At 55.6% G+C, this 17,963-nt stretch overlaps 1 long non-coding RNA gene across 6 annotated transcripts; it reads left to right on the plus strand.

Annotated features, from left to right (window-relative positions):
- The first annotated feature begins 4,230 nt into the window (after positions 1–4,230).
- On the plus strand, positions 4,231–17,395 carry LOC147341737 (uncharacterized). 6 transcript variants are annotated; one of them, XR_015157749.1, is made up of 4 exons: positions 4,231–4,504; positions 5,102–5,243; positions 5,332–5,497; positions 8,287–17,395. It is a non-coding gene; the product is annotated as an uncharacterized LOC147341737 (long non-coding RNA). The 6 variants fall into 6 exon arrangements; XR_015157750.1 differs by having other exon boundaries at positions 5,332–5,455; positions 10,223–17,395; XR_015157747.1 differs by having other exon boundaries at positions 4,232–4,508; positions 10,219–17,395.
- Positions 17,396–17,963: the final 568 nt, after the last annotated feature.

Consider the following 17,963-nt stretch of genomic DNA (forward strand, 5'->3'; position numbering starts at 1 on the left):
AGAGGGCACCGTGTGCCATGAAGCCTGCATCCACTTACGTGTGGCCCCTCGAGGAGTCAGGGTCCCAGAGGCAGAGAGTAGGATGGTAGTGCCGGGGGCTGGAGGAGGGGGATGAGGACTTGCTGTTTAATGGGGACAGAGTGTCGTTTAGAAAGAGGAAAAAATTCCGAAGTCTGGCCGCTCAATAGCGTGAACATACTTAAACACTACTGAACTGGATGCAAAAGTGATTAACAGGTGAAATTTTCCTTACTTTTATTTCATCACCATTACAATTTTTAATTACAAGAAAACATTTCAGGGACCTCCCTGGTGGTCCACGGGCGAAGACTCTGCACACCAAAGCAAGGGGCCTGGGTTAGATTCCTGGTCGGGGAACTAGATCCCACACACCACAACCACGGGCGAAGACTCTGCACACCAAAGCAAGGGGCCTGGGTTAGGTTCCTGGTCGGGGAACTAGATCCCACACGCCGCAACCACGGGCGAAGACTCTGCACACCAAAGCAAGGGGCCTGGGTTAGGTTCCTGGTCGGGGAACTAGATCCCACACGCCGCAACTAAGAGTTCACACACCTCAGCAAAGATCAAAGGTCCCGCGTGCCACAACTAAGAGCCAGCCTAGCCAAGTAAATGAACAATTTTAAAGATTAAAAAAATTAAAGCAAACATGTATTCATCCATTGGGTCTGCAGCAGTGAGTACAGCAGAGTCTACTTCAGTTCTCGGCCAGGCACTGGGCCAGGTGATCGTGTGTGTGTGTGTGTGTGAGAGTGTGTGTGAGTGTGTGTGAGTGTGTGAGTGAATGTGTGTGTGTGTGAGTGTGTGTGTGTGTGTGTGAGTGAGTATGTGTGTGAGAGTGTGTGTAAGTGTCTGTGTGTAAGTGTGTGTGTGTGTGTGTGTGAGTGTGTGTGTGTGTGTGAGTGTGTGTCTGAGTGTGTGTGTGTGTGTGAGTGTGTGTGTGACTGTGTGTGTGTGACTATGTGAGTGTGTCTGAGTGTGTGAGTGTGTGAGTGTGTGTGTGTGAGTGTGTGTGACTGTGTGTGTGAGTGAGTGTGTGAGTGTGTCTGAGTGTGTGAGTGTGTGTGTGTGACTGTGTGTGTGAGTGTGTGAGTGTGTGTGTGAGAGTGTGTGTGAGTGTGAGTGTGTGTGTGTGTGAGAGTGTGTGTGTGAGTGTGAGTGAGTGTGTGAGTGTGTGTGTGTGTGTGTATGTGAGTGTGTGAGTGTGTGTGTATGTGAGTGTGTGTGTGGCGGGGCATAAGAGGGATATAAGAAGGTGGTGCTGACACCCTGGGCAGGGAGGGCAGAGCCCCTCACAGGCAACAGTCACGGCATCTCCATGGCCCCTGGGGATGCTGGGCACAGTGCAGGCTGCATCCCATTCGGTTCTCAGCACGGTCCTCTAAGGGGGTTACGGGTAAGCTTGTCTTGTAAAGGAGGGAACCAGGCGACTCAGTTCATAAGGAGAAGCACACAGTTCAAAGCTCATGTTTTAATTATCTCTTGCTGGGTAACAAATTATCCCAAAACGAGGTGGCTGGAAACACCAAATTGTTATTACCTCCCACCATTTCTATGGGTCAAGGACCTAGGAGTCGCTAGACTGGGTGGTTCTGGGTTAGAATCTCTTGGGAGACTGGTGGCAAGGTAGCAGCCAGGGCTGCAGTTATCGAAGGTTTGAGAGAGGCTGGAGGATTCGCCTCCAGGACGGTCTCTTTACCTGGCTGTGGGCAGGAGGCCTCAGGACCTTGCCTCCTGGCCTCTCCACGGGGATGCTTGAGTGTCCTCGCAACAAAATGCGGGGCTTACCCCAGAGTGAGCAGTTGAAGAGAACAAGACAGAAGCCATAATGCCTTTCATGACTTGGCCTTGGGGATCGTGTTCCAGGTTCCTACCGCATCCTACTGGTTACCAGGTGAGCCCCATTCAAGGTGGGGAGGGGATACACAGGGGTGAATACCAACGGGCCAGCATTGTCAGAGGCCATCTCGAACTGGCTGCCACCCCAGGCCTGTCTGACTCTCCCACCAGGCACCTGAGTTCTCCTGGAAAGCCAGCAGCCAGTGGTACAGTGGCGTCTGGTGTCACAGGCAATTGGGAGTGGGGTGCCCTGGAGGAGGGGGGCGTGCCAGCTGGGGGCACTGCACCGATCCAGAGGGACCCAAACCACAGCGGCATCTGGGAGCTGTCTCAGCTGAAGGGAGACGCTCACACCTGGCTGTCATCACACTGGGGGAAACACAGAGGATGATCAGGCCCAGGAGGCACTGTTCTCAAACACACGGCCTGCTGGGCAATGGCAAGTGGACTCAGGGAGCGAATGACCAGGAGAAAGGCAGCCCCTCCAGCCGTGGCCCTCGGAGCTGGATGTGAGAGCTGTGCGACCCTGAGTAAGTCTCCCAGATCCACTCTGACCCTCAGTCTCCTCCTCTAAAATGGGATAATTAGCCGTTTCTCCCAAGCAAGAGAGAGAATAAAGCCCCACAGGCCCAGGAGTCTGGCACCTACCGGAGCCTCAGGGTCGGCCTCACACAGACCAGACACAGCAGCAGGCCCGCAGCTGACAGGGACAGACACACAAGGGCCCCCTTCCCCCCGTTCAGCCAGTGAGCCAGGACCCTTCCACCCCCAAATCCAGATTAGCCAGAGCAGTGGCTCCCTCTGGGGTGTTCTGGGGAGAAAGGGCCAGCACGGCTGGTGGTTATTGGAATGTCCCATTGATGAGAAACGAGCTGGACAAATATCTCACACCTCCTTTGTCACATTCCAGTGAGAAAATAACATGGGCCGTGGAACGCTCCTTCCCAGGACCGCGGACAAAGAGCACGGACATTCCTTTATCTCCGCTGGAAGTTTTGTTTTCCTTTTATCAAAGAGGTGTTATCAGTGCTGCTTAAATATCAATAAAGAAGAAATGTGCCATAGAAAACAAGGCATGGCCAGCTAGGAAAAAGGAAGGCCTGGGCGAAGGAGAAACTGCAGAAAGGGATGGTTTTCATTAACCGGGCATTCGGGAATCACAGCAACCTCTCCTTAATCAGGTGCAATTGGACAGTCCAGCCTCTGTCAGGGACAGTTAATTATGGCAATAACACAGATTACTTACTCTGGGCATTTTGCTGTTACATCTCTCAGCAACAACGTGCTGGCGTGACTCTTCACACCATGCAAGTTACCATGTCCAGCATTGCGCAGACCCAAAGCCCAAGCTTCCCCAGCCCCACTCCATTTGACCTCCCAGAAGAAGAAGGGCAGGTGTGGCTGGCAGGGAAGCTGCCAGTGACTGAAAGTGTCTGAAAGTTGGTTCGATTTGAACCCACCTGGTTTTGACCACATCACCCAGAATTTATGCCGGCCAGCCTTGCTCTGAGCTGACAGCTTCAGGCCTGGCTCGGGGGATTCGCAGGAGGGCGTGGATGTGCAGGGTGGACAGAGTGACAACTCAGTGGGTGGGTGAAGGCTGCACGGGCAGATGGACAGTCAGTGGAGGATGCTGGCGGGTGAACGGCTGGACCAGTGGAGGGATGACAGGACGGAAACCTGCGTGCGTGGCTGGCTGGTGGGTGACCTGATGGGGTGGCTGCTCACACTGGGCAGGTGATGGAAAGTGTGGATCAGGAAGGAGGATGGGTGGATGGGCAGGTCCAGATGTGGGTGGGCAGGACGGACCCCTGACTGCTGACCTGACTCCCCACTCCTTGGACAGCAAGGAGATCAAACCAGTCCATCCTAGAGGAAATCAACCCTGAATATTCATTGGAAGGACTGACACTGAACTTGAAGCTCTACTCTGGCCACCTGATGCAACAAACTGACTCATTGGAAAAGACCCTGATTCTGGGAAAGATTGAGAGCAGGCGGAGAAGGGGGCGACAGAGGGTGAGATAGTTGGATGGCATCACTGATTCAATGGACATGAGTTTGAGCAAGCTCTGGAAGATAGTGAAAGATGGGGAAGCCTGGCATGCGGCAGTCCAAGGGGTCACAAAGAGCTGGACACAACAGAGCGACTGAACAGCAACAACGTTAATTTAGTAGGATTCCTGTAAGGACTCAGGGGGATGGCATTTGCAAACGGCACAGGACAGCTGGCCCCGCCCCCACAGCTGGCCCCGCCCCCAGGCCGGCAGGCCCCAGGCTCACCTGTGGGTGGCTGAGGCCCCGCCCTCCTCCTGGCCTCCCCCCGCACCCCCACCCCTCAGGTGATTGCAGAGGCTCCAAGGCGCCAGCCCTGGGAGCGTGGGAACTTCCTGCCACCCTGTTTGTCTTGGGCTGCTTGGGAAGGGCTGCCACCCTCCGTCAGCTCCAGCGCACTCCTGCCAGGTCGCCCAGCGTGAAAGGGAGGAATTGTTCCCGCGACCTTTGCTTTCCTTGTCAAAGGTGCTTTCGGCAAGTACCGCTCCCCCCATTCCCTAAAGACCAGGCCCGCCTTGGTTCCCACTGCCACAGGGGCAGAAGGAACACCTGGGAAGTCGAGGGGAACCTGCAACCTCGTCCCTTGCTGGCAAGTATGAGGCCCTGTGCCCCTCTGTCCCCACCCCTGCGCCAGCATCTGGCCAGCGCCCCTTTCTTACCCCAATATCACTCCACCACTTACCTGGTCCCCATTCCTCTGTGCCCCCAGGACCCAGCATAAGACCCAGCCCAGGGTCAGAGGCTCTGGCATTCTGGATCAATCAAGCTCCCCAGCCCAAAGAGACACCCCCACCCACCTAGAGTAAGGCACCCTCCTCCTGCCTGCCCCCACCCCACCTTGCCCTGAGCGGGCGTTCCCCGTGCTGGTCTCTGCGGGTGGGCCACCGCTGGTCTCTACACGGTTGGAAATGCTTTCTCCACCAAGTCTGTATCACTCGGCCTCAGCCTCCTCCTCCCCCCGGTGATGTGGCCAGCCCACTGTCCCTGCTCTGGCGTGGCTGGTGGCCCCAGGGCATAACCCTGGCAGCCGTGGCGCCGTCGATAGGTCAGCCCTGTGGTGGCTGCAGCCAGCAGCACAGCTGGGGTTAAGGGCAGTCTCGGATCACGGAGGCCCCGTTTCCGATTTTCCAGAAGATGCTGATTATTAATGATCATTGTTCTTTCCTTCTGGGGCATGAAAAAGCAGGTTCAGCTCACAACCGGAAAAGCAGCGGGTCAAGGTTCCCAGAGTATGAAATGTCAGCCCCTGGCGGCAATGACATTCACCTAGAGGCACTAAAAATAGACGCAATACAGAAGGACCCGGTCTCTGGAGGCTGGAGAATGAGGTGAACTCAGGGCAGAAACGACACTCACTGGTTACGTGTGTGGCTGCATGCAAGGGTTTTACTGGGTTTGTTTTTTTTCTTCCTTAAGAGACAACCAGAAAGTGAACTTGAAAAGGGTCAGCCCACAAGGACCTTGCTTTTTCATGTATGACCTTGCTGTATGTAAAATGCGGATGGAAACAGAAGCTGCAGCGAGATGTGACCCCAGGCAAGTGTGAGGTTTGGCAGAACTCATGCCTTCTTGGCCCAAGAAGGTGAGTGTTTGCTGTCCTTCCCAGCGATGAGGGACGGGCTACGGTAGCCTGACTGAGGCCAGCAGAGTCCAAGAGGATGTCTGCGATGACAGAAATGTTCTGTGTCTGCTCCGGCCAACAGGGAGTTGCTAGCCCCGTGGAGGAATTGAGCTCTTGAGATGTGACTACTGCCTTTCAGCAATAGAATCATTCATTTGATTTCACTTGATTGAATTTAGATTTAAATAGCCATGTTTGAATGGTGGCTGGTGGCTACCACTTGGGGCAACATGGTTTGGGGCCCTAGGGGAAGGAGAGCTACAGCTGATTAGCAGTGTCTACCAGGACTTCCCAGGTGGCTCAGTGGTCAAAAAACAATCCACTTGCAATGCGGGAGATGCGGGTTCAATCCCTGGGTCGGGAAGATCCCCTGGAGAAGGAAATGGCAACCCATTCCAGTATTCTTGCCTGGGAAATCTCACAGACAGAGGAGCCTGGCGGGCTGCAGTCCATGAGGTCGCAGAGTCATGAACACAAATAGGCACACACGTGCGCGATGATAGCCATCTTTAAACGGTGGCTGGTGGCTACTATTTGGGGCAGCATGGTGTTAGGCTCTAAGAAAAGAAGAGCTGTAATTGATTAGCAATGTCTACCAGGGACACCGGATTAGACGGTAAGATACGAGTACCGTGTCACCCAACGACCAAGGGAACTGGTATGACCTACGTCACCTGGGGTCCAAGTCGTCAATTCTGGCACCTGCGTAGTTTTCACATTGATCATTTTTATGATTGGCTGCGCTGGGTCCTTGTTCCAGCACACAGGCTTGTCACGGTGGTGCTCAGGCTTCTGTGGTTGTGGAGCATGGGCTCAGTAGCTGCAGCACGCTGGCTTCTCTGTTGTGATGTGTGGGCTTCGTGGCTCTGCAGCACGTGGGATCTTAGTTCCCTGAGCAGGAATCGAACCCATGTCTTCTGCATTGGAAGGTAGAATTTACCTTTGGACCACTGGGGAAGTCCCCCCACGCTTAGGAAAAAAACACCTGTGAAGTTTTCTAACCGCATCCCTCCCCCCACCCATCCTTTAGTCTCCCAGTCTACTCCAGGCTGCCGCCAGTCTCCTGGCTGGTTTCTGTCCCTGTGGGACCCTTTCTAATCCATTCTCCATGCAGCAGCCAAGAGCGTCCTTCCAAAATACTAATCCAATCATGTTCCACCCTGCTCAAAACCCTTCCTTAGCCACCACGGTCATCAAGACCCTTCCCCACCACGCCTCGCTTGTCCTGGCCTCTTCCATTCTCCTCCATTTCCGCCCCACTAGTGCTGGCTGCGTCCCTTTCTGCTCCACTGCCCAGGAAGCCCCAAGGACCAGGGCCAGCTCTTGCCCCATCTTGGCAGCCCCTGCCCAAATCACAGGACACGAGTACCTCCTGCGGAAGGCTCACATGATTCCAGGAAAACCCATGCATACTTTCTTATCGTGCCTGCAAAATAGGGAGACAAGTACCATTATTGCTCTGTTCCGTAGATGAGGAAGCTGAAGCTCACAGAGGCGAAGGGTTTGGCCAAGGACAGGAGTAGAATGACAGATGTGAGACCCAGACCTGGGTAGGCATCACGTTCAAACTTGGCTTTCTGCACGGAGCACTCTGCTTCAACACTATGACTGTGCTGAGATTGGAAACCAGGTCACAAGACTCAAGTCCAGTATTTCTGCCACTAACTCAAACCTGTGAGGTTGAAGAAGAGATGGATGGATGGGTGGATGAATGATGGATGGATGGATAATGGATGACAGATGGATGGATGGATGCAAGGATGGATGACGGATGGATGATGGATGACGGATGATGGATGGATGGATGATGTATGGGTGGGTGGAAGCGTGGATGGATGCATGCATGTACTCATGAATGAATGATAAATCCACAAAACATGGTAAGAAGTGAATAAAAGGTCATGACTAGGGAAGTGAGTGAGATAAGGGTCTGCCTTTTTCTTAACCATTTTCCAGGTTTATCAGAAAACCAGGTCATGCAAAAAATCCTTTGAGACGTTTGTTTTTAAAGAGACAAAGTAAACGGTAAGCCCTGTGTGCGTATCAAGAAAGCCCCAGGCTGTGCCAGGGCCTGCTTCCTTCTCTCCTCCTCCCCTGCCACCACCCCCTCCTCCCGTGCCAGCTCGCAGAGCTCCTCCCCAGCGCCACTTTCCCATGGGAAGGCTGAGAAACAATAGCAATTTCTTCTGAATGAAGCTCTTCCCTGAGCCAAAGAGTAAACAGGAGTCAGGGAAGAGCCGCCGGTGCGTAGCTGCCCCGCGGAGATTACATAATCGGGACATACCTGGGAGAGGCACTGATCCAGGGGATTTTTATCCGAGGTGGGAGAAGGCGGGTCACACCCAGCACAGGAACGGCTGTGCAGGTACCTGCCCCGCTGGGAACTGGAGCCACGGTGTCCGAGAGGAAGCGTCCCTTTCCAGGGGCGTTCTCACACTAAGATAGGTCCCTGCATGATCTCATCGTTTTGTTTCATCTTTGCAACAGCGCTCCGGGGTGGGCACAGTTACAGGGCCTTTTCTAGGTGAAAAAGATAGAAATGAGACGCATACAGGTGCCGTCTGCAGCCAGTCACAGAGCTGGGCTCTGCGCCGGCCGACTCCAGGCCTGCGGGGTTAACCACCTCCCACCTCTGCTTTCTCTCCGTCTCTCCTCTCCCTCCCTCCCATTAAGTCTTGTGTCCGTTTACTCTTTCCATTTTCCATCCATCTATCCACCCCTCAGTCCCTAGTGGTTTTTCTCTTCCTCAGGACTGGGCCTGCATCAGGAGGGGATCCAGACAGAAGCGGGGACACCCGCTGCCCTCGAAAGTGTCAGCTTCTGAGATGCATCGGGGTCCATCTGCAGTGTGACCTTATCACTTCTATGTGCGGGACCCTTTCTGCGCGTGAGGGACATGGAAGGAGCTTCATATGTTTTCTTGCCTAATCTGCCAAGCGATTTCCGGGATCGCTCTCCCCTTTGGCAGAAGAAGAGTCTGAGGTCCACAGAGCCTCAGGAGCCTTGCCATGGAGACCTGGGTTCTCAGAAGAGCAGCCTGAGTGGGCTTGGGCAGGGCACCCAGGGGGTCCCCAAGCAGAGGAGGAAAGAGCAGATGCACCTCTGGTGCAGAGCCGTGATATCAAGGGGAGGTGGGGGAAAGATGGGTCCCTCATAGCCTGGTTGCCTCACTCGACTCAGAGGCTGCCAGCCTCAGAGCTCCCAGGGTGGGAGCTGGAGAAGACCCCAGGGACAAGCGAGCCAAGCCTGGCCAGGCCAAGCATAGGCAGCCCAGAGCAGGGGCCTCAGCGCTACAGCATGGCTGAGTCAGACCAACCCTTGTCTTGAACAAGCATCTCTCCTCCCTGAGGGTCAGCAGCCCTGTCCATAGAGTGGGGACAGTGGAGGACCCATGAGAGCCCGTGGCGATGCCCGCTGGACACTGGCGAGCCCGTAGGCATGTGTGTGCCTCTGGAGGGGCTACGCAGGGAGGAGGGAGCCTGCAGGCAGGTGAGGCGTTGGGCCTGACACCCCTGCCACTGGGGCCATCCAGGGCTCCTGGGCCAAACCAGCAACCCCCAGGAGCCGGCCCCAGGGTACAAGTCTTGTCATGCAGGAGGCCTCCCTCTCCTGCGGTGCCCGGGGGCTGCCAAGCACCACGCTACCATTACGTAAGCCACCTACACCGCCACGCAGACTGGCCGTGTTACTGCGTAACTAGACTCCTGTGTTTACCTTCCATGGGGAAGGCACGGGCCTGCCTGGTAGAGCGGGCAGAGATGAGCTCAGAGGCCTTTGGCTCGATTGCTGCTGCACATCCATGCCTGGCCACTGGACTGGGGTGGGGGCACGTCGGCAGGGGACAGGGGGAAGCTACGTCCTAGGAGTGCGGGCCACACACCTTCAGCTGCCTGCTGGGGTTGCAGCGGTCAGCCTGGGCCAGGAGAGGCAGGGCTCCCCTGGCAGGAAGCTGCAGGACAGGCCCAGGTCACACCAAGGTGGCAGTCATCTGATGGCCCCTGACGGATCCAAAGTCCTGCCTGCCGTTGGCACCACTCAGCTTCACTGGGTAGACAGATGGCCATCTGAACAGGATGGCAAAGAGTTGGGAGACTAGAGGAACAAGACCTGGGCACAGCCCTGGATGCGACGGTCATTCCTCCAGGACACAAACTCTTATTAAGAACCTACAACATGCTGCACTCTCTGCTGTCCACTTTGTGAGGACACAATAGGATGACGGCCTACAAATCCAGGAGGGTCTCACCAGACGCTGGACGCCAGCGCCGTGATCTTGGATCCCAGCCTCCAGAACTCTGAGAAATGAATGTTTAGAAATCAACTCTGAATACTCATTGGAAGGACTGTTGCTAAAGCTGAAGCTCCAATACTTTGGCCACCTGATGTGAAGAGCCAACTCATTGGGAAAGACCTTGATGCTGGGAAAGATTGAGGGGTGACAGAGGATGAGATGGTTGGAGAGCATCACCAACTTAATGGACGTGAGTTTGAGCAAGCTCTGGGAGATGGTGAAGGACAGGGAAGCTTAGTGTACTGCAGTCCATGGGGTAGCAAAGAGTCTGAAACGACTGAGCAACTGAATAACAACATTCAAGAAAAAAACCTGCTATGCACAGAATATCTTACATGTTTTTCTTTAATTTCTAGAACAATCTCAAAGTTCATATTCTTGTTTTACACAGGAAGAAAACGGAGGCTCGGAGAGACAAGTGACTGACCCAAGACCACACGGCTAACGAGACAGTGGACTTAGGGTTTGAACCAACGTCTGTCTGACTGAGAATAGTTTCCAGTATATATGTGACCTTGGCGCCTCAGGGTTTTCACCTGAGTGGGGAGAGTCTTACAGTCCAAGAAATGACGTCACTCTGTGCTTTGTGGCCAATATGGCGACTTTGTGCTGCATTATCTGTTCATGGATATCCGACTGGATCGAGGAATCAGGTGGATGGACAGTGGGACAGCTAGATAGATGGATACATGGTTGGATAGATGACTGCCACATTTATAAGTAGCGTGGGAAGACAGAGGGATGTATAGATGGTTGAATGGATGAATGGATGGATGGATAAACCTGTGCATGAGTGGGCCAAGAGATGGATGAATAGATGGATAAATAAGCAATGAATGGATGGATGAGCCAATGGATGGTGGATGTGTGTCTGGATGACTGGAATGAAAGACAGAAGTCTGGACAGAGAGATGGGTTTAAAGTTAGGTGAGTGAGGCGATGGATGGGTCCCTGCTGACCGAACTCTAGTTGCACAAGAGACTTTCTCAAACACCCGGCACCCAGCCCAAGATGAGGCTCAGCCCTGTGGTCCAGATGCTGCCAGTGTCCCCTCTACTGTGCCAACAGCCCCGTTGCAGGCAAAGGCGAGTCAGCAGCCACTTTCCCTCCCAACCGGAGAAGCTGGAGGGAGAGCCCTGGGCTGGAGACACATCGCCAGCCTTGACACTCACCTAATGTATCCTGGAAGGCCCTGCGCATCTTGGGGATTCTATCACAGTGGGCAACAGGACAGGAGTGAAAACCCAGGCAGGTACTGGCCTAGAGGCCCCCTCGTAGTTCCCGCTGCTACTGCTCACAGGTGAGGGGTCTCCAGACGCACTGGCCAGGACCATCTCCAGGGCTCGTCCAGCTTCAGCAAATTGAGATTCAGGCCAAGAAAACCAAGTTCCGGTAGCTCACACTGCAAAGGCGGCTGGAGGAGAAAAGATCCTTGGTTTATCTGGGCTCCTAATCTTGCCTCATAGTTTCATTGAGTTAGACTTTATTTTCTTGGGCTCCAAAATCACAGCAGATGATGGCTGCAGCCATGAAATTAAAAGACGCTTACTCCTTGGAAGAAAAGTCATGACAAACCTAGAGAGCATATTAAAAAGCAGAGACATTATTTTGCCAACAAAGCTCTGTCTAGTCAAAGCTATGATTTTCCCAGTAGTCATGTACAGATGTGAGAGTTGGACCATAAAGAAGGCTGAGCACTGAAGAACTGATGCTTTTGAACCGTGGTGTTGGAGAAGACTCCTGAAAGTCCCTTGGACTGCAAGGAGATCAAACCAGTCAATCCTAAAAGAAACCAACCCTGAATATTCACTGGAAGGACTGATGCTGAAGCTGAAGCGCCAATACTTTGGCCATTTGATGCAAAGAGCTGACTCATAGGAAAAGACCCTGATGCTAGAAGATTGAAGGCAGGAGGAGAAGGGGATGACAGGATGAAATGGTAGGATGGCATCACCGACTTGATGGACATGAGTTTGAGCACACTCTGGGAGATGGTGATGGACAGGGAGGCCTGCTGTGCTGCAGTCCATGGGGTCTCAAACAATCGGACCAACTGAGCAACTGAACATCAACACTCACCTGGACAGAGGTGTCCCCTTGGACGTGTGCTGGGCCAAGATCAACCCCTCCTCTGGGACCACCTTCCCATCTCTGTCTTGAGCCTGTATGGAAGACAGTGTGGGTCAGGAACATGGGAATTTTTCTGGGACTGGAGTCTGGGGTGTCCTGGGCCTGGCAGGGAGGGGCCTGTGGGAGGACTGGGGGGGTTGTAGGCCACCATGAGCCGCACATGCCCCAGAGCAGGTTGGGGGATGGGCAGTGGAAAGTCCAGCAGTGGGAGCCGGAGGCCCTGGGAAGCCTGAGGGAGACACGGTCCGTTCCGAGGCTCCCCCATCCCCTTCTGTGTTCGTCCCAGCCCCGGCAGGTGGATGCCTGGGGCTGACCTCCTGCCGCAATGCGGCCATCTTCTTGGGGTCACTGTGGTGCCCCAGCCCTTCCCTCCAAACTGAGCGACCAGGCCTGGGAGGAGCAGGAGGGGTGAGGTGGGAGCCAGGGGCTCACCGTTCCCAGCACACCCAGCCTGGGGCCGCCTGCCCCCCACTGATCAACCGTCAATCCCGTCCCCCGGGAGCCAGAGGGCAGGCCCTGCCCCTTGTCAATCTTCGGGGCCATTCGCAGCCTGAGTCCCAGAGTTCCCAGGCCCCAATGGCAGGGTCCCCCCATGGCCCAGGCCTGGGGTCCCGGCTCCTCCTGAGGCTTGGCATCTGCCATCGCGGTGCTCAGCACAAGGAGCCCACCCAAGACCCTTGCAACCGCCTAGCCACAGAGCTCATGAGGTGTTTGCTGGGCTCCGGGCTGGCCCCCCATGGGTTGGGAAGGGGCTTCCAGCCCACCAAGGCTGGACAGCAGAGCCTCTGCCAGCTGCTCCGCTGGAAGTTCAGATGCTGGGACTGGAGGTGAGCCTGGCTGGGGCAGGGGGCGGATGGGGGATTGGGGGGTCCTTCTTCATGCCCACACTGGCCCTCTGTGCACTCAGGGCATCCCCCTTGGTCTGACCGGGGGCCTGAAATTCCCTTCCCAATCCCTTGCAGCTGACTGGTTCCCTGGCTCTGATCTCTCCAAGTCTCTCCCTGCCCCCGCGCACTGACCCTCTGCACTCACTGGTTCCATGCTGGTCTCTGGTCAGCCCGGGTGGTCCAGCTTTGAGCCTGAGGTCTGGGAAGCCCCTCTCTGCCTCAGCATCTCATTTCCAGGCCTCCTCTGCATAGAGCCAGCACTGCTGGGCCCTGGGGTCCTCTCTACCCTCCTGTCTTTTCTCCGTTCCTGGGCAGGATGGGGGGACCCCTGTCCCCAGCCTCTCCAGGGGCCAGCAGCCCAAGGAGAGACTCCACTGATGTTTTTCTGTGACTGCATGGGACCCCAGCACCTGATCAGGACCGAGTTCACTACTCTCGGTGGCCTGGCCATTTTCCCTCCATCCATGGAGGCAGAAAGGGGTCTCCACCCACAGGAGCAGACATTCATCTACTCTCCCTGCCCCTCTCCCCAGCATGGAGGGTTCTGGACGGCCCCTTCCACCCACCCAACCCCCACCCCCACCCCCATAGGGGAAGGAAGCACCATCTGGGCAGGGGGCAAGGGCGGCACCTGACCCACCCTGCAGACACAATCCCCCCGAGGAAATGAAGCACACAGCTCTGCAGACACCCATTTAGTGTGGAGAGAGCTCGGATACACATGGCCTCCACTTCCCGAAGCCAATTCCAGTTCCACGGGATGTCAGTAGGATCAGAGACTAGGGGGTCACAGAACGAGGCAAAGTCTTCCCGAGGACTGGGTCAGAGCCTTTCCTATGTGCCTCCAACCGCAGACAGCAAGCAGTTTCTCAATCTAATCTGACCTCAGAAATTCTTTACCTGGAACATCTTATGGAGCCAGTGTTCCTTGGAACCCTCTTTGAGAAACACTTCCCAAGGTGCCCACGAAGCCCCGAAGTGCTGGGTTCATGGCTCTGGCCCAACCTAGTGTGGAGTTGAAGTTGGAGGAAGATGCTTAGAAAGCTCCCGGTAGCAGGTGTGGGCTCCTGGCCCCCTCTACCCACACTCAATTAGTGAGGACTGCCACTGTCTCCTTGCTCTGGGGAGTAGGTGGACTCAAAGCCACACCACCGCCAAGGATGTGGGGGCCAAACGGCTGCCTTCCTGGGTCCCTGGAGACACAGCACAGTCCCCCGTGGTCCAGAGGAGCCTGCTGCCTGGGACAAAAGGCCGGGACAGGTGGCTGGGCTCCCTGGGGAGGAATAAAGCGGGGTGGGCATGGGGGTCTGCTTCTGTCCCTCCAGACCTCTCCTCACCCGCTGTACTTTCCCCTCGCCAGGAGCCTCCAGCAGGCAGGACCCCAGGATCTGGGAGGTCTGGCCACAGAGCTGGCAAGTGTGGAACCTAGTTTGAGGGTCTGGAGCACTCGTGAGTAGGCACCAGGCAGGTACCAGCTGCCCTGCTCCCCAGCTCCCTGGGTGGTTGCACCCCAGTCCTCCAGCCTGACCCTGAAGTCACCGCATTCCCCAGCAGCACCTTTGACCCTGCTGGAGCCTCTTCTATTGATTCAGCATCTAATCTTTCTTCCCATCTGACTTGCGAAGGGCCCTCCACGCCTCTCGTTTCCTCCTGCATTTCCTAATCCTCCGGGCACTGCTTACTTACCGCTCCTTCCTGAGCTCCGGCCAGTGCCGCCTTCCCCTTGACATTCCTGCCTCATCGTCCCCCGCCCGCCCTCCCAGCCATGGCCCTGCCTCACCGCAGGGCCTGAGCCTGGCAACCTCGAGTCCAGGTGCATCGCTGGAGCTCACAGCGTCCATCCTTCCCTGCCTTCCCTCCACGTGACTGGCTTTCCCTGAGTGCTCCTCTGTGCCAGCACAGGGCTCGCCTCCGTAGTCCTCTTCAGACACAGCACATCACTGGGGGCTCTCACAGGCCTCCTGGAGCAGTCATCGCATTCCCTCGGCCCCCACCCCTGCAGATGATGAGTTTATGCCCACTGTGCAGATGAGCAAACTGAGGCCAGAAGTTGCTCTCAGTCGCTCCATTCCAGGTAGGAGTGGTGGTGGTCTAGTCGCTAAGTCATGTCTGACTCTTGTGACCCCATGGACTGTAGCCCGCCAGGCTCCTCTGTCCATGAGATTTTCCAGGCAAGAATACTGGAGTGGGTTGCCATTTCCTTCTCTAGGGGATCTTCCTGACCCAGGAATCGAGCCCAGGTCTCCTGCATTGCGGGCAGATTCTTTCCCAACTGAGCAACAAGGGAAGCCCAGGGAGGAGAGCCAGGACTAAACTCTGGACTAAACTCTAGAAGGCTGTTCTGGTTGGCATTTCATAGCCTGATACTCACACTGACCTGTGACAGGTGGCCCTGTGACAGCTCTGAGCCTTGGGCCCCAGGGAAGCCAAACGTCACCGAATGTGACCCAGACTCTGACACTGTCCTGACTTGAAAAGCCCAGGACCCCCTCGCTGCTGAAAGTGAAAGTGAAGTCGCTCAATCAAGTCCGATTCTTGCGACCCCCGTGGACTATAGCCTACCAGGCTCCTCCATCCATGGAATTTTCCAGGCAAGAGTACTGGAGTGGGTTGCCATTTCCTTCTCTAGGGGATCTTCGTGACCCAGGGATCGAACCCGAGTCTCCTGCATTGCAGGCAGACGCTTTACTGTCTAAGCCACCAGGGAACCCCTCGCTGCTGGGCACCCTCTGTTCACCCACAGCAAGTGCCCTGGGCGGGAGGCTCCCTCCACGTGAAACATCAGGCTTTGATGTTCCCGTGGACAGAGGATTCTACTCCTAATTTCTGATGGTCTGCAAGGTGGGTGGGCACTGGAAAGGGAGCACCTGGGAAGCTTCCATCCCTGCCCCATGCCGCCCCCAGCCCACCTCCCTCACAGGAGTACGGGGGCGGGGCCTGAGCCAGGGCTGCTCAGGCTTGGGCCTTTGGGCCACAAGACCCTTGGCAGGACTCACAGGGGCCAAATAGCGGGCTCTCCTTCAAAAAAACATGAGGCGCTTCCAGGTAGCTACTGCGGAGCAGAGTCAAGTGTGTGCCCTGAGGGCTGGGAGACCCAATTACACGATCGCTCGCCCTGAAGCTAGCCCGGTGGTGGGTGCTCAACAGGCTCCAGGGTCAAGACGCACAGGAAAGCGTGTGGTATTTAAGGGAAGGCTGAGCTGATGCGCAGCCCCAGTCCAGGTTGGGGAGAAGGTGCCACAGAGGCCCAGGTGACCCCTGAAGCCTTCTCTCCAAGGGAGCATCAAAGCCTGATGTTTCACGTGGAGCGCGCCTCCCGCCTGTGTGACTGTAATGGGTTAACAGAGTGTAGTGGGGGGCGGGGGTCCTGCTCCGCATGTGGCAGGAGGGGTCCAGTCCCAGTGGGGGCCTTGGAAAATGGCCAGCTGGTCCCTTCGCAGTGCCGGAAGGGATGACCAAGTCAGGGGCAGCAACCTGCCTGAGGTCACATGGCCAGTCAGGGGGAGAGCTGAGATCTATTTGGTTTCAGCCCAGACCAGCACCTTCTGCCTCCCTGGAATCCAAGAGGAGCAATCTGGGTCTAGAGCAGGGGTCCCCAACCCCCGGGTCTCAGGCCAGTACCAGTCTGGGTGCCTGTTAGGAATGATGCCACACAGCAGGGGAGCAAGCAGTTTCACATGCCGCTCCCCGCTGCTCAAATTGCCACCCGAATCATCTTCCCCCGCATCCCCTGCCCTCAGGGTCCAGGGAAAAATTGTCTTCCAGTAAGTAGGGGACAACAGAGGATGAGATGGTTGGATGGCATCACCAACTCAATGGACATGAGTTTGAGCAAACTCGGGGAGTTGGTGATGGACAGGGAGGCCTGGCGTGCTGCAGTCCATGGGGTCGCAAAGAGTCAGACACAGCTGAGCGACTGAACTGAACTGAACTGAACTGAGGTTGGGGACCACTGTTTTAGAGGGTAAAATAATCAGGCCATGTCAGCTACCTTGAGACACAGCCCAGCACAGAGAGGGGTGTGAGACTCATGTTTTCAGAACCAAAGCGGGAAATGTTCTCGCTCTTGGCCCTGGATACCCAGTGGTCACTGTTTACTCAGCTGTCTTCCCACCAGACTGAGGCTGACACAGCAGGCACTCAGCGAGTCTTTGCCGGGACGATGGAGGGTTGGGTGGTAGGTGAGTGGTGGGCGGGTGAGCGGACAGTTGGAATGAGACGGCAGAGAGAGGGGTGGATAGTACTATAGACTGAATGTACCCCCTCCAAAACTCACATGCTGAAATCCTAACCCCATGAAGTGATGGTATGAGGAGGTGGGGGCTGTGGGCTGATGAAGTCCTGAGGGTGAGGCTTCATGGATGGGATTAGAGTCTTTATGAAAGAGACCCTGGAGGGCTCCTTCCCTGCTTCTGCCATGTGAGGACACAGAAAGAAGTTGGCCATCTATGATTTAGAAAGGGGTCCTCACCAGATACCAAATCTGCCAACACTTTTACCTCTTCCAGCCTCCAGAACTGGAGGGAATAAATTTGTGTTGTTCATAAGCTACCCAAGTCTATGATATTTGTTATAACAGGCCAAATGGACTAAAATGGATGGATGGATGGATGGATGGATGGATGGATGGGTGGGTGGATGGATGGATGGATGGATGGGTGGATGGATGGATGGGTGGGTGGATGGATAGATGGGTGGATAGATGGATGGATGGATGAATGGATGGATGGATGGATGGGTGGGTGGATGGCAGGATGGGTGGGTGGATGGATGGATAGATGGATGGATGGGTGGATGGATAGGTGATGGATGGATGGGTGGGTGGATGGATGGATAGATGGATGGATGGATGGTGGATGGATGGATGGATGGGTGGATGGATGGATGGGTGATGGATGAATGGGTGGGTGGATGGATGGGTGGATGGATGAATGGATGGGTGGGTGGGTGGATGGATGGATGGGTGGGTGGATGGATGGATAGATGGATGGATGGATGGATGGATGAATGGGTGGGTGGATGGATGGGTGATGGATGGATGGGTGGATGGATGGATGGATGGGTGGGTGGATGGATGGGTGGGTGGATGGATGGATAGATGGATGGATGGGTGATGGAT

The sequence above is a fragment of the Bos grunniens genome, chromosome 29 (assembly GCF_055505025.1).
Source record: "Bos grunniens cultivar Pamir isolate PY7600 chromosome 29, Bosgru_T2T1.0, whole genome shotgun sequence".
Classification (NCBI taxonomy): Eukaryota; Metazoa; Chordata; class Mammalia; order Artiodactyla; family Bovidae; genus Bos; species Bos grunniens.